Source organism: Budorcas taxicolor, chromosome 5, assembly GCF_023091745.1.
Source record: "Budorcas taxicolor isolate Tak-1 chromosome 5, Takin1.1, whole genome shotgun sequence".
Lineage (NCBI taxonomy): Eukaryota > Metazoa > Chordata > Mammalia > Artiodactyla > Bovidae > Budorcas > Budorcas taxicolor.
Genome location: NC_068914.1, coordinates 107,067,703 through 107,083,404, shown reverse-complemented (window position 1 = coordinate 107,083,404; position 15,702 = coordinate 107,067,703). Strand labels below are relative to the sequence as shown.

The following is a 15,702-nucleotide window of genomic DNA, read 5'->3' as shown; positions in this document are numbered from 1 at the left end:
AAGTGAAAAGTGAAAGTGAAGTCACTCAGTCGTGCCTGACTCTTAGCGACCCCATGGACTGCAGCCCACCAGGCTCCTCTGTCCATGGGATTTTCCAGGCAAGAGTACTGGAGTGGGGTGCCATTGATGACCAAAAAACAAACAAATGCCCCAATCTATAAGACTGGAGACATTTTGCTAAGAGTCAATCTATTGTCTCTTCTACCCAGTGGTTGTGGAATAGTTCTTAGAGTATTCCCTCACTATAGATAGAAAAGGAGTTCTCAAGAATTCCAGGGGTTCTCAAGAATTCCAGGCAGGGCTTCAAACTGCCGTTACACTTCTCTGCATGTTCCAGACCTCACTGAAATTTTTCCTAATATTCATTCTGGGTCTTTCAAGTCATATGTACACCATTAATCAGATCACTTGTTGACTGTGTGACATCTGCCTTTTTCTCCCTCTCTCCCTCTAGCTTATTGTAGTTGATGATTCTTGTTACCAAAGCTTGAAACAATGCCACCAAAACTTACCAAAATTGCTCTTGGTGCTCTTAACACCCACTGAGTGTGCCAAGTCTGCTACTAATGGTTGCCAAAGGCTGCTTCAGAGCTGCAGGGGCCCAATGTATCAAAGATGCTAATGTCTGTGCTACTGCCTACAGTGCCCAGACACTTCCCATCAAGGGCACATTAGCTAATGCCAACTGAATATCCTGCCAATATCACTGAAACCTGCCAGTGTCGGCACCATGACCAACTGCTGGTGCCCAATTTTGAGGGCACCAATATCTGCAATACGGCACCATCCTTGACTGCTGATAAAGTTTCTGGTATCAGTTCTGCTAATTTCTTTTGTCCCCAAGTCCCAAAAATGTTTCATGATACAATTTCGTATTGAAGCTTCTTATTCTTAAGGCATGATCCATAGGTGCTGAGCCAGGGTCCAGTAAGAGAGCCAGATCCTGAAATCCATGCAGAATCACCCATCTCCTTGAACATGTGTCTGTTATCCTGTTAATCAAATACGTATGCCTAGACCACCTTCTTTGACAAAAAGAATCTTTTGAGTTCCCGGGGTTGTTCATTGAAAACAGACTCATGCAAGACCCACCCTGCAATCATCCATACATTCCCATGCTTGACAGATGAACACAATCCTGTTCAAGCTGAGATCCATGCCACATGGGTGCAGCCATCATGTTGACAGAGTCCCATTCCAGGCTAGAGAACAAGGAACACTTTATTTTGTGTTTCAGGAAGGTGTCTGGAATTTGACCACTTCTCACCACCTCTCCTGGAGCACCCTAGCCCTGTCTCTCTTGGGTTACTTCCCCACCTTCTGAACAAGCCTTTATGCTTCTACCCCTTGCTTCCTGTGCACTCCTCTCAACACAGCAGCCAGAGTGACTCTGCTGAAATGCAAGCCAAATCAGGTCACCACTGTGCAAATTCTTGCACTTGCTCCCTGTTTCCCACAGAATGAAAGCCAAAGTCCTCACAGTGCCTTCAAAACTTCATAGTATCTGGCTGTCTGTCCTGTTCCCTGCCCACCTCTGCCTGCACAGCTACTTCAGCCCCTCCCCTGGTTTCCTTGTTATACTTTGAATGGACACCAGCTCATTTCCTCCTGAGGGCCTTTGCTGTACCTGTTCCCTCTACTTGAATCCTCTCCCCCTAGTTGCCAACAAAGCCAATTCGCTCTCTTTAAATCTTTGTTCAAATCTTGCCCTCTGAATAAAATGTGCCCTAACCACCCTATCGAATACCACATTTCAACTTGAAATCAACCCTGAATATTCATTGGAAGGACTGATGCTGAAGCGGAAGCTCCAATACTTTGGCCAACTGATGTGAAGAGCTGACTCATTGGAAAAGAGTGGGAGATGCTGTGAGAGACTGAGGGCAGGAGAAGAAGGGGGCAACAGACGAGGAGATGGTTGGATGGGCATCACCAATTCAGTGGACGTGAATTGGTGCAAACTCTGGGAAGCCTGGTGTGCTGAGGACCATGGGGTCACAAAGAGTTAGACACGACTGAGCAACTGAACAACAACCTGTCCCCATGCAACCTTGAGAACCCCCAGTCCTCCTATTGTGTTCTTTTCACAGCGCTTAAAATTTTCTGACATAATTTCTCTATTTTTTATGCTTGTTTATTATTATCTGTCTCCTCAGTTAGAATGCCTAATACTTTTTTAGGCATTAAAAAAGAACGCCTAAACTCCACAATGCCTAATACTTTTTTATGTTCCACTCACTGATGCATCCAAAACAGTGCCTAGAATATAGTAGACATGCGTTATGTCTTTGCTGAGTGAATAGTAGATGGGTGAACGGGTGAATGGATGGACGGATGGATGGGTGGACAGATGGATAGATGGCCGTGTTGTAGGTCCTCAACTTTGTAATTCCTATTTTTTTTGCCACCCTTTGTATGATATCCTTTATACTTCCCCACCCAAGCAGAACATAAGTTATTCATTTATATACTCCTAACTTTGGTTTTATGATATATTTATCTGTTTGAAGTACTTCAGTGGGTATGTTATTATGCACATGCCTGGAGGCTCTGAGAAAGGACATGGTTTTTAAATATCAAATAAATAGGATTGGCATTCAGAAGGTTCATTATCTTCTGAAGACACAGGTTTGGGGAAAAAAATATTTTTTAGTTGAAACTAATAACAAGCAAATAATTTTCCTGATTCATAGTAGCATTTAAAGTTCCTGTTTCAAGAGCAAAGCAGTGTTCTACATAACCAGGGCACTACATAAGCATTGTAGGGACACAAATGTCAGCAAACATGTACTATCAGAGGGAGGAAAAGGGGGATCCTGTGTCTTTTTTTAAATATAGTTCATATCAGTGGTGGAGACTGTAATGTGAATGATGGTGGGCATTGTTCAGCACATTATTCTAGTTGCAGTAAATCCTCTCCATCTTTAATCTGAGACCTTGTTTCATAAAAGAGCTTTGCAACAAGGAAATAAATTAAAACAAACAGTGATATATAACAGAGGGCTCTAGGGTCAACATGATCTCACAAGGATTTTAGAAATGAAAAGATGGTGAAAGCATGTTCTTTGATTGAATTTTCAAAAATACCCCTTCTACCAAAAGCTTCAGAAAAAAAGTACAATAAAAATCATTCAATAAAATCATTCAACCCCAGTGACCATGTTTACATGTGTACCGTGTAGTGGTTGCATTGGTCCTTTCATCCACATCCCCACAGATCTTGCCTCGCAGACAGCGGCCAGGTTCTCAGGTGATGCTCCAGAGAGCAGTTACTCTATGTGTGCACAGAAGAAACCTGATTAGCAGTCTGCTCACACTGTTTGCAAAGCAATAAAGAGACTGCTTTATGGTTGTTAGTGTTGTTATTGTCATTTTTTCCTGCCACGATTTATAGAACATCCCTTTTTTGGCACTTCACTCCCTTAATTCATAATCAATCCAGTGCCTTTTAGGAAGGGTTACCCCCCCGCCCCCCAACTCTGATGGCTAGAAGGTTCGCTAGTCTGGCTAATGCTTCTGTTCTGTTCACCAACCATCTTGATTGTGCTATTGGAAGTTTATCACCATACATCTTAAAAACCTTTCTTATCTATGCACTTTGTCCATTGCTTCCCTTCCAGTTTACTCCACTGTCTAAGACTTGCCAAAATAAGGAACATCTCAGGCCCTCTCATGGCTAGACCTTAGTTTATTTCTTTTATTCATTAAATAGAAGTCACAGGGCATAAAGAGATAGTACCCTGGCCAAAGCGTTTCACTTTCCCTTTATTCTCCCAAAAGGTAGTGCCAAGTAATATTCAGGCATCACCTCTTCATACTCCTGCCCTGTTCCTAAAGCTGGGAACCTGCAGTTGTCTGAACATTCAAGTATGCAAAATCAGCAAGGCTCAGTTGGTGGTGGGAAAAATTAGCAGAGGTACTATTATCTGCAATTAAGTCCATAGTGACATCTAAGCATAATTCACTGACCTCTGAGTGTTTAAGTTTCTCCCTATTCTTTTGCAGAAATTGTCTCAACAATAGGGTCTTATTGCAAACCAATGGGCTTCAAGAAGCAGATTTGTGTATGTGATGCATCTCCCTCTACTCTGCAGATACACAACACAGAGACTTTATCCCACCCTGCTTCCTAACAAGAGTCACAGTATGTTAATCCTTTCAGTTCCACAGAAAGAATATCATTACACGAAGGACCCAGAGTCTCAGGCTCCATAAACGGCATTTTCCAAAAGATCACTTAAAACCCCTCACTAATGAGATAATGTACATGAAATCACTTTGGGTTTTTAATCTCATAGGATTGTTAGGTGATGTTCTTATCATTGATAGTCCTATCCATTTGGTGGACATGTCTCCCCCAGCAAAGTTACACTATGATTGCACTTAGATGGCGGTAGATAGAGTTTTCTTCCTGGGTCTCTGTGGTCAGTGGATCTGCCTTTCTCTTTTATGTTCAAACAGTCTTTTAAGAGCCGCTGATAAAACAGCACTGTGATGTCTGAGCCCAGGCCTCAAAGCCTGTAGGTGACCTGATCCTCGCGCTACTTGATAGACCTGCATTTAGACTTGGCAGCACACTGTCCGCTAGCACTGCTTGACCTGGTTTATTTTCAGGCCTACTGCTAGTCCAAGTCTTGGTTAGCAGCAGGACAGAGCAGAAGAGGCTGGAACAAGGAGCAGGGAAGGGGGGAGGTACCTGACTATGTCAGCCATCTGTGTGACAAAACTCCTATCAGAGAGTCTGAGAGTACAAAGTATATCCAGGTAGAAAAGAGAAGCCGCGATCCGCTGCAGCTTCACAGGCAAGTTCAAGTTCCTGACACACCGAGGGTGTTGCACCGGTAGGTTCCCAGTAAGTGGTAGTCAGGTTTGAGTGTATCTGGGGAGCAGCAGGTCATACGGAATGCTGCCCTGCCCATATGAGGACCTCCACCTCACATATAAGGTGCCAGCATTTCACATAGAAGGATCCAGCTCTCACCAAGTCTCAGCAAGGCAGCTTCTATTTTTTTTTTTTTTTAAGTAGCTGCTTTGAATACAGAGATTATCAACACCAAAATTATCTTCGGCTATGCCTCTCAGCTATGATTTCCAAGAAAGGCAAGCAAAACCCCCAAAGCAAGAGACAAGCCCTCTACCCCCCCCCCCCCCCCCCCCCCCCCGCAATCTCCACGGCACTCTTGGACTCATTCCTTTACGTCTCTGACCTTCCTCGGCCGCGAGTCCTCATTTGTCACTCCTTTCCTTGCCTTTTCCTTGTGCTTTCTAAAAACTTCGTCTCCCACCTTCTCTTCCCATACAAACTCCTCAAAAGAATCAGATAGATTGCACTTTCTGTGTCCTCATCTCTGACTTACATCACAACCCAGCACAGCCTAGCTTCTGGGCTCTTCTCAGCAGGATGCCAGACCCCGTGACCGTTTCTCGCTCCTCCTCTCAGCAGACCTCTCTGCACATCCCGGCACTGCAGCCCACGGCCTCCATGCAGCTCTGCTTCTCTTCTCTCTTCTTTCTTCAGCCTCCTGAGTAGAATCCTCATCCTTTACTTTGGAAATGTTGGTCTGTCCTCAGGCCGCTGCCTTTCATATCACACACACTCTTCAGTCCCATCCACGCAGGGCTTCAGCTTCCACTTGTGGGGAAATAACTAAGATTTATCCAGAGCTTCTTTGTGCTGAACACTGAACTAAACACTACTTGCATTACACTGTTGAACATTTATGGCAACCCTCAGAGGTAGGCATTCTTTTTTATCTCTCATAATACTTATCAGAAAATGGATGCTTAGAAAGGTTGAAGAGTTTACTCAAGATCATACAGCAGTCTGTGCTGCTGCTCAAGGCTACAGGTCTCCTCAGACTTCTCCCCCAAACTTAACACTGCTATTCCCCAACATCTTTAAATTCTCACGTCTCAAAATTATTCATGTCACTTTCTTCTATTTTCTTTTCTTTCTCAGCTGGTAATACCACCAAGTATCAGAGCTAGAAACTTGAATTTTCCTACATTTTTCCACCTATTATCCCTTGCATTGTTGTCACCAAGGGATGGTGGTGTGATTGACAGAAAGATGCCAACAAAGGCAGTTAAAAGAAGTGGAGTTTCTTTTAATGGCAACAGATATGGAAACTTATGGCTTCACAAAATAAAAGACAGTGCAGTGTACTGTCAAATGGAAGTACAGGCTTCCTTTAAATGTTCTTCATGAAGTTACCTCATTTAATTTTTAATTCTGTTTTTATTAAAGGCTAAGGCACTGAATTAGAGACCTCCTTGTGGTTTAAAGAATAGAATGCCTACTTCTCCCCTGTAATAGTCTGACAGTGAGCCGTCCAGGTTTGTATGTTGACTTTGCTCTATGCAATTCTGGAAGGACCCCGGACCCAGGACCTTCCATCTGTTGTTCTATCATCCTCTAAAGTACTGCTATTTAAAGTGTGGTCCACAGACTGACAATGTCAGCATTGCCAGGGAGCTTGTTAGACATGCAGAATCTCAGTCTCCCTTCAACCTGTTGACTTAGAACCTGAAGGTTAAGGTCTCCCATATGATTCTTGTGTACATTAAGATGTGAGGAACATTTCCCAAACTCTGTAGTATTGTTTTGCCCAAGGGACCAAAACTAGGCTGTCAACACAGATGTTTTAGCTTGAGAAAAGACCCTCCACCCACCCACCAAAAAAAAGGAAACTCTAGAGCAAAGAATCTTTTAGGTTAAAGGTGATCTGGAAGTTACATTAACACTTTCAGTGGCATCCCATAGGCTCAAATGTATTCTCATAGAAACAACCAGAAGAAAAGCTAGTGTATCACATATCTAGTTAAGTAGATATTAGCCTAATTGAAGCCCCATTACTGTGGAAGAAGACAGAATAGTTTTTGATGGACAACAATGGGGCTCTGTCTCAATTTTGTAATACTTTCAGACATAAAAATATCTGCCAAATTTGGTATTGAATTTTTTAGGTTCCTTATTCTCTTGATCTAATTACCATGCCAGTGCCATAATGCCAGCTTCATAACTTGTTGAATTGAGAACTATTTTTTTTAATTTAATCCCAAATAGATTTCAATGTAATTCCATTTTCTCTTATTTTTATTTCCTTTTCCTATTTTTGTTGCCTTCCTCTTTTATATTTTTCATCTTGTGGCTCTATCAGTTTATAAGGTATTATCCTTGTCTGAACAGACAAAGCTGGTCTCAGGCAGAAAGGATGACAGACAATAAATATATATGTATGTCCATGCATATGTGACAAGCCCAGAATACTTCAAATAAAACTAACATATTAAGAGAAAATAAAGCTATAGTGATCATATGATCTTACAAAAACCTTTTAGGTCAGTGGTTTTCAAATATTTCTTTTTTAAGCTTTCTTTCTTCTTACCTGTGTAAGACACTTAAAATATGAGTTATTCAACTGAAGTAGACCAGGCAGTTTTAGAACCTCAGCTGGTTAGCTGTCTTATAATGGCCCCCTTGAAGCCCCAGGACACTGCAGAGCACTGTCCTAGGGTCAGTGATCTCTGCCTGCTGTGTGGCCTGTGATGTTAGCAGTGTGTTCCCTCCGAGGCCAAGTTTGCTTTAAGAGGCTCCTGGAGGACAGTCAATGCCCATTTTGCAGAGAATCAACAAGACATCATGAGCAACAAGGAAGATCTTTGATGAAATGTACCAAGATATCCTCATTTTCCTGAGACGAGCTTTCTTCCCTGCTGTCTCTGATTGCTATTCCAGCTTAGGTTTTCCCCAGACTTTGGGAAACAACTAGTTGAATAGTATTGCCTTGTTGCGAACCTGTTATCATGCCTGCTCACTACTCTGCCTCTCAGATTACACACTGTGCCTGATGCCCATTCATGCTCACAGTACGGCAGGCCAGGCAGCCCCTCAAGCTGTCTCTGTCTAGCCTTGTCCTGCCAGATGAGCCTGCTGAGAAAAGAGTATCACCACTGCTAATCTGAGAAAGCAGTCACTGTGCTCCTTGTGGACGCACTCAAGAAAAAAGTGTGGATGACATCTGACTCTAGCCTAAATGTCCTATGAAACTGAAAGTGTTAGTCACTCTTTGCAACCCCATGAACTGTAGCCCGCCAGGCTCCTCTATCCATGTCCCATCTTGTACTGCATTTTTTTTCTTCTGCCTTTAGGTTTCTTTCCTCTTTACTGGTTAAATAAATATGACACTAATTTGATACTAATATACAAATTATAGAGTTGTAAGATTTAGGAACTAAAAGGGAACTTTGAGATTCTTGATCTAACACCTTTATTCCCCAGATGAGAACACTGAAGCCTAGAGGTGAAGTACCTTGCCCATGGTTATTCAGCTAATAACGGTATAGTCAAGACTGCCAGCTACAGAAACAAAGCCCAGTGCATTTTGCAATATGGCATGTGCTGTGTGTGCTCAGTCATGTCCAACTCTTTGTGCCCCCTGGACTATAGCCCGCCAAGCTCCTCTGCCCATGGGATTTCCCAGGCAAGAATTCTGGAGTGGAATGCCATTTCCTACTCCAGGGGATCTTCCAGACCCAGGGGTCGGGCCTGTGTCTCTGGCATCTCCTGCACTGGCAGGCAGATTCTTTACCACTGCACCACCTGGGAATCCCACACAGCATACTACAGCCTACTCTCTAGAGCTGGTCCTGGGTGTTTAGTCGTTTTGGATACTCGTAAACATTAAGTTAGGCCATAAAAGGAACCTTCATTTGTATAATACGTAGTACAAAGTACACATCTCCCCCACAAATGGATGCCATGCCGCTAAAATTAATTTGCCCTTTTGTCTTCGCATGTTCATTAAATTGGACTTCCCTAGTGATTCAGTTGGTAAAGAATCTGCCTGCAATGCAGGAGGCCCAGGTTCAATCCCTCGGTCAGGAAGATCCCCTGGAGAAGGAAAAGGCATTTTAGTAAACCTTTAGCAAATGACTGCCATATGTAAGATGCTCTGCTGGGCACAGGAGAGACTCCAAAAGTGGCTAAGACCTTGCTTCTTTACCAGGAGGTTGACAGTCTAACTAAGACAGATACTCACCTCTCTAACTATAACAGAAACCAAACTTTAATAGAGCTATAATAGAATTTTATGCAAATTACTACAGAAACCTGGTAGAAGGTATGATTAGTTTTGACTTGGGAGTAAGGATAGCATTGGAGAAGGCATCATAAAAGAGGCAGCATTTGAACAGGATCCTTTAAGAATGGATAGAATTTCAACAGAGAACAGGGAGAAAATAGTATTCCTGACAGAGGAAATGGTGTGAGCAAAAGTGTAGAAACATACTAGAAATACAGTAGATTATGCCCCAACAATCATACTCATAAAATAAAGAATTACTTAGTTTAGGATTAGTGAAAATACAGTACACTGATGTTTACTAGATGAGAGTCACACAGCTTGGATAGGATGCTGACGTTAATTTAGCTTCCCAAGTCTCTCTCAGTCTCGTGTAGACACATTTGCCAGTGAATTCATAAATTAAAGAGTTTGAAATATTTTATATGTTGACTTGGTTAGGCCACAGTACCCAGATATTTGGTCAAACACCAGTCTAGGTGTCACTCTGAAGGTATTTTTTTAGGTGAAATTAGCATTTAAATCAGTAGACTTTGAGTAAAGCAGATTACCCTTTAATGTGGATGAACTTTATCCAATCAGAGAAAAACACTGAGGTCCCCCAAAGAAGTCAAAGAATTCTACTCCAGGCTGCCTTCAGGTTTGAGCTGCAAATTCTTCCCTGAGTCTCTAGCCTGCCCTGCAGATTTGACACTTGCCAGATTTCAGACTCGTGCGTGTGTATATACACAGCCTATTGATCCTGTCTCTCTGGAGAACCCAGACTAATACAAACACCAAGAGTTTTGAAATAAACAGTGACTTTATTAGTCCATGTTCCCCTCTATGTCAAAATATCAGTGGTTTATAGCAACAAAATATATGTATTTTTTTCTTCCTCATGATTCAGCCAACTTCAGGTGGACTCACCCAAGCTCCAGAGAGCTAGGGTAGACCCCAAGCTTCAGCCTAGATTTAGGTTTGCTCCACAAGTCTTCATCTTTCTCATAGGGCTAGCAGCTGTGTAACTACTCAGCACTTGTTTTTCTTATAATAGAGTATAGGAACACAAAAGGAAATTGGATCACAGGAGTGCAGAGGCCTCATCTAGAGACTGCCACACTGATACTTCTACCTGTTTCACGCCAGGAAAGTACACAGCCAACATCAATGAGATGGAGGAGTAACTCCAGCTATGGCAGGATTCAATGCAGGTTCCTTGACAAGGGGCACAGAGGTATCATTCTCATCCAGGAAAAAAGCAGAGAATTGGAAATGATTCAATCAACTTGAGGGACCTTGTTAGATATATTTTTAAAAAGTAACTGTCAGCTGTGGAAAGGGGGAGTATAAAGAGGTTAGCAGGCATAAACTCTTCCTAAAACAAGGTAGAAAAGAAAAGGAAGCAGTGAAAGAGGAAAGAAGAATTTTGATTGGAAGTTGAAAAGATTAGCAGCCAAAAGACTCAACATATACAGTTTCGAAATAAGCATGGGCCTAGTTTAGGGCACTAAGGAGGGAAGGAAACTAAGTTACTGAAGACATATATTCAAAACTGCACTAGGCAGTATGCATACCTTGTGTCTTATGACCCTCACAATACTACAGTAGATACTGTTGTCACATTCCAAAGTTCATTTTGGAAGAAGATAATTGAATTGAAAGACCCCTTTGTAAATCAAATGCAGAAGACTTGTTGGCCTAATTAGATAAGAGGTAAAGTGGAAAAGAGAAAGTCAGATGACTCCTAAGCCTCCACTTGGGTGATGGTGTGCTGTTGCCCAGTCACCCAGTCGTGTCCGACTCTGCGACCCTGTGGAGTGCCGCACACGAGACTGCATATGGTGTGATGCTCCCCATTAACTTAGTTGGGGAATGCAGAGGGAGGGCACTTGTGAGCCAAAAGAAACACATTTTTCTTGGGTTGGTGATACTATAGGACATCTATATGAGATAATTTGCAAACAGTTGGAAATTTGTATCTTAGAGCTCAAGAAGCCAGTCCTAGAGAAACACTGCAGAAATAAAGGAAGAAATCATTCCAAGCATGGAAAATGATATTTGCAAAGACATGAATGTGTCTTGCACACACAGTTCATGTTCATGGAATGGCTAGCAATTTAGCATACTGTTTAGACAAACTGATGTGTTTAATTACATGTGTTAGTTTACATACAGCAGAATAGTGTGAGATGAGGTTGAAAAGATAACTTTGTACTTGGTCTCAGTTGTCCTAGAATGCTGGAAAAGGACATTTGGGCTTTTATCAAGAAGGAGCTTCTATAGAATTTTGTGCAAGGGTTGACTTAAGAACCTGGAGACTGATGTAGCATCACGACCCCATAGACGGCAGCCGACCAGGCTCCCCCGTCCCTGGGATTCTCTAGGCAGGAACGCTGGAGTGGATTGGCATTTCCTTCTCCAATGCATGAAAGTGAAGTCGCTCAGTCATGTGCAACTCTTCGTGACCCCATGGACTGCAGCCTACCAGGCTCCTCCATCCATGGGATTTTCCAGGCAAGAGTACTGGAGTGGGGTGCCATTGCATCATAGTATAAGCTGGATCAAAAAGGTGGGAGGCCAAGTGAAAGACTATTGCATTAGTTTTTGTGAGCACCAACAAGAACCTAAACAGAGTAGTGGCAGGAAGAACAGAAGTGAAGGAACAGATGGAAGAATTGCTTTGAAGGAAATTATTGTGCAGACAGTAACCATTCTGCATATCATTAAATATGTGTCAAGTTAATTTTGTAACTTCTTTCAGCACTAATAGCTTCCTTTCTTCAGGTGTGCAGAGCCTTCATAATTTATTGGTCATCTGCTTGCATATTTTTAAATAGGGTTATAATTTCTATGAGGGAGAGACTATAACTTGTTTTGTGTCCTGCTCTTCTACAACATTCATCAGAGTAGGCGTGGGCTAAATGTTTAACGAGTGAGCGACTGAATGAATGCTGCCCCTGTACACATCAATGTACTCATTCCCAGGTCCTCTTCACACTTGCTCTGTGGCCCTACCCCACCTCTCATCTTTCCACCAACTGTTTCCCTCCCCCTCACGTCTGCCTGCAATGCGGGAGAGCCGGGTTTGATCGCTGGGTCGGGAAGATCCCCTGGAGAAGGAAATGGCAACCCACTCCAGTACTCTTGCCTGGAAAATCCCATGGACAAAAGAGCCTGGTAGGTTACAGTCCATGGGGTCGCAAAGAGTCGGGCACGACTAAGCGACTTCACATTACATTGCACATTGCCTCCTTAAGGTTGGTCAGGAGAACTTGTCTCATAGGAGTAACCAGATTTCTGAGCAGTTTACAGAAACTGATGGGACTTTTTTTTTCCAGTCTTGCCTTCGATCAAGCTCAGTTGATTCTCTCTCTACTATTTTTAATGTTATCTCAGATATATACGATAGCTTTCAGTTCAGTTCTGTTCAGGCACTCAGTCATGTCTGACTCTGCGACCCCATGGACTGCAGCACACCAGGCCTCCCTGTCCAACACCAACTCCCAGAGTTTACTCAAACTCACATCCATTGAGTCAGTGATGCCATCCAACCATCTCATCCTCTGTCGTTCCCTTCTCCTCCCACCTTCAATCTTTCCCAGCATCAGGATCTTTTCAGATGAGTCAGTTCTTTGCATCAGGTGGTCAAAGTATTGCAGTTTCAGCTTCAGCATCAGTCCTTCCAATGAATATTCAGGACTGATTTCCTTTAGGATGGACTGGCTGGATCTCTTTGCAGTTCAAGGGACTCTGAAGAGTCTTCTCCAACACCACGGTTCAAAAGCATTAATTATTCAGCGCTCAGCTTTCTTTATAGCCCAACTCTCACATCCATACATCCAATCTCACATCATGTACATCCAATAGTTTTACAGTTATATAAAATATTAAAAATTCAGTTCCTATCCATTGAAGCCTCCAGTTTTATTTTCTTCCCCAAACCCCACCCCAATTTAGTCTTCCCCCAAGGGACTGGTACCTCTCTGTTTTCTGACTCTAAATTCCCTAATGCTAAAGAAGGAGAGACTTGGGGGAAGGCATACTTCTTTATAGTTAATTGGGTTTGCTTTGCAGAGCCCTGGTGGTTTTCCCATCATTGCTCTTTGACTACTGCTGACCATTAACAACCTCTGTGCGGCAGGTGGCCACTGGGTGTTCTCTCAAAGGAATGGTGTGTGAATACCTGGGGTGACCTATGAGGACCCTACTGCACAGTTCTCTGGTGTGGGACATATGCCTCTACCCCAGCTTGATGCATCTAGATGCTCTAAGTTTGTACCCAGTGTCACAGCTGGTGTGGTCACCTTCTCAGATGGCTAAAAGAGAGACCTCCCTGGCAAGCTATTAATTTCAAACCTAATGATTCTCTCTCCATTCCTTCTTCCCTTTTTTCTATTTATTTCCTTGTATTAACTGGGACAGCCAGGGAGTTTCCTGAGGCTGGGGTGATTATTCAGGGTAGCAGAGTTGGTTCAGCCACCTCCTAATAAGTCCTGGAAAATGCCTCTAGCCCCGGTATTTTTTTAATTCTCTGTAGAATGTGAAAGTATTTAATACCTTTGAGCCTCTGCTTTTGGGTCCTAGTCACCAATTACACATAGTTACACATAGATAACATTCAGTTATGTGCAACTGCTGGTAAACTTCATTTTGCAAATCCTGAGTTGTCATTTACATTTGTAACTACTGTATAATAAACCCTGAGTTAAGTGTTATGTGAACAAACATCTGATGAGTAGCTAAAATGAGTCAGGCAATGTAAAAGTGAAATATAAAAATCTCATGCAGTTTAGACCCCAATGCAAATAATGAATTACATGGTAATGTCAAGACAGAGGACATTTAAACCTTGAAATGGAAAACAGACTAGGGAGTGGAACAATAGGAAAGAGAAAAGGAGAAAACAGAACTTAAAAATGAAGGAGTAAATATAATCCCAGAAGAAGAAAAGAGAAAGAAAGGTAGAAGTACTTGAAAATATAATTGCCTTGACCTTTGATCATGTCTAAGAAAAAACAAAACAGCTACACAGGACATTTTGGGTACTTTGGGGGAATGCTAATACTAACTATATGTTAGGTAACATCATTTTGTCAATGTTAGATTTCTTGGGGGTGATGATACTGTGACTATGTTGGAGAACGTCCTTGTTCTCGGGACATGCCGATCAAGTGTCAGGGATAAAGTTTCATGATGTCTGCAAATGGTTCAGGAGATATGTCTTTCCAATAACTCATCTAAAATTTAAAAGACAGATGTTGTGTGCATGTGAATGAGTGAGTAGGTATAGAGTGAAAGGCAAAAAGCAAATGTAGTAACAAGTTAGCCTTTGGTGAATCGAGGCCCTTGCTATTCTGGAAGACATGGCCATGTACGACCTGTATCTCCCTTCAGGTAAGGACCTGCCAGGCTTCGGGGAGAGTGGTCACCAGGCAGCCTCCAGCTGTCAGCGTCTCCAGGGTCTGCCTGCATGGCAGAGAGCCCACCCCAGAGCATCTCCTCCCAGGGCAGCCACATCCACTAACAGAGAGGTGGGGCCCCAGGGCCCGTTCCTATCTGCCATGTCCAGGACACTCTAATAGCTCGAACTGTGCCAGAGCTCCAGTGGGTTCACAGACGCTTCATCAAGCTCCATCATACTTTGACCCCTCTTCTGCCCAGTCCTACTTCATTCCTTCTTTCACAAATGTTGATCCCTAATAAACACTGCACCTCCCTCCAAAAGAAAAGGAATGAGGAAAATTTGAAAAATGAGGACACTGCAGAGTGACAGAAAGCCTAACATGTTTGAGATTAAAATCTGAATCCCTGATGCTCAGACTAATCTTTTCTCTGCTTGCAAATCAGAATCCTATAGATTTCCATTAATATTTATCTCCTTGAATCTAAAGGAAGAGGAAAATCTATATTGCATTTTGCCTAGTTCTGCCGTTCCCATCCTGAATTTCACTGAAGGACCACATCAAGTTGATGAGGTGCTGGCTGTCCTTAATAACTGAAGTATCCGATTAAGGTGTGGCAAGCAAAGCAGCACAAGTCAGAAGTGACTTACTTAAAAAACCAAGAACTGCAAATTCAACTAAAATTTCAAATAAAAGCCAAAAGACTAGAATAATCCATACAAAATTTTAAAGCCAGAAGTTTCTCGTGCTTAAAATTACTTTCACACTCCAATTTAAACTCAGAAACATTATGTTGCTGTCACATTTCTTTGTTCTCCTAAAAAAGTAAAAAAAAAAATCTGTATATAGCTGACAAAAAAAAATAGGAATCTGTCTGCCAGCGAGTTCTCTATTCATGTCTAACATACTGTAGAGTCTGCAGAACACATGGTCTTTAAACACTCAAAAGCCTCTTCTTTACTGGCTTACCACAGCAGTATGTTTCTCCAGCATGTTTGCACTACCTACAATACATGTCTTGCATAAGCATGAATTTCTTTGGGTGTTTGAGTCATGCAGTATTTTCACATGCTTTGATGTTGTGCATATGAGAATTATCATCTACGTTTTGGGAGTGCAGTTCCCTGTGCCTTCAGGACTGAATTTAAAACTGCTCGACTGACATCATTTTAAATTCCATCCAACAGAATGCCAATAATGTCTACAACAGAAGTTTGACATATTTAGATCTCTCA

The 15,702-nt window shown here is 42.4% G+C and overlaps 1 protein-coding gene across 1 annotated transcript in view; it reads left to right on the top strand.

Moving 5' to 3' along the window:
* Nucleotides 1-15,702, top strand: part of ANKS1B (ankyrin repeat and sterile alpha motif domain containing 1B) — a 1,150,548-nt gene that overhangs the window by 817,819 nt on the left and 317,027 nt on the right. The gene's annotated exons all lie outside the window — the stretch shown is intronic.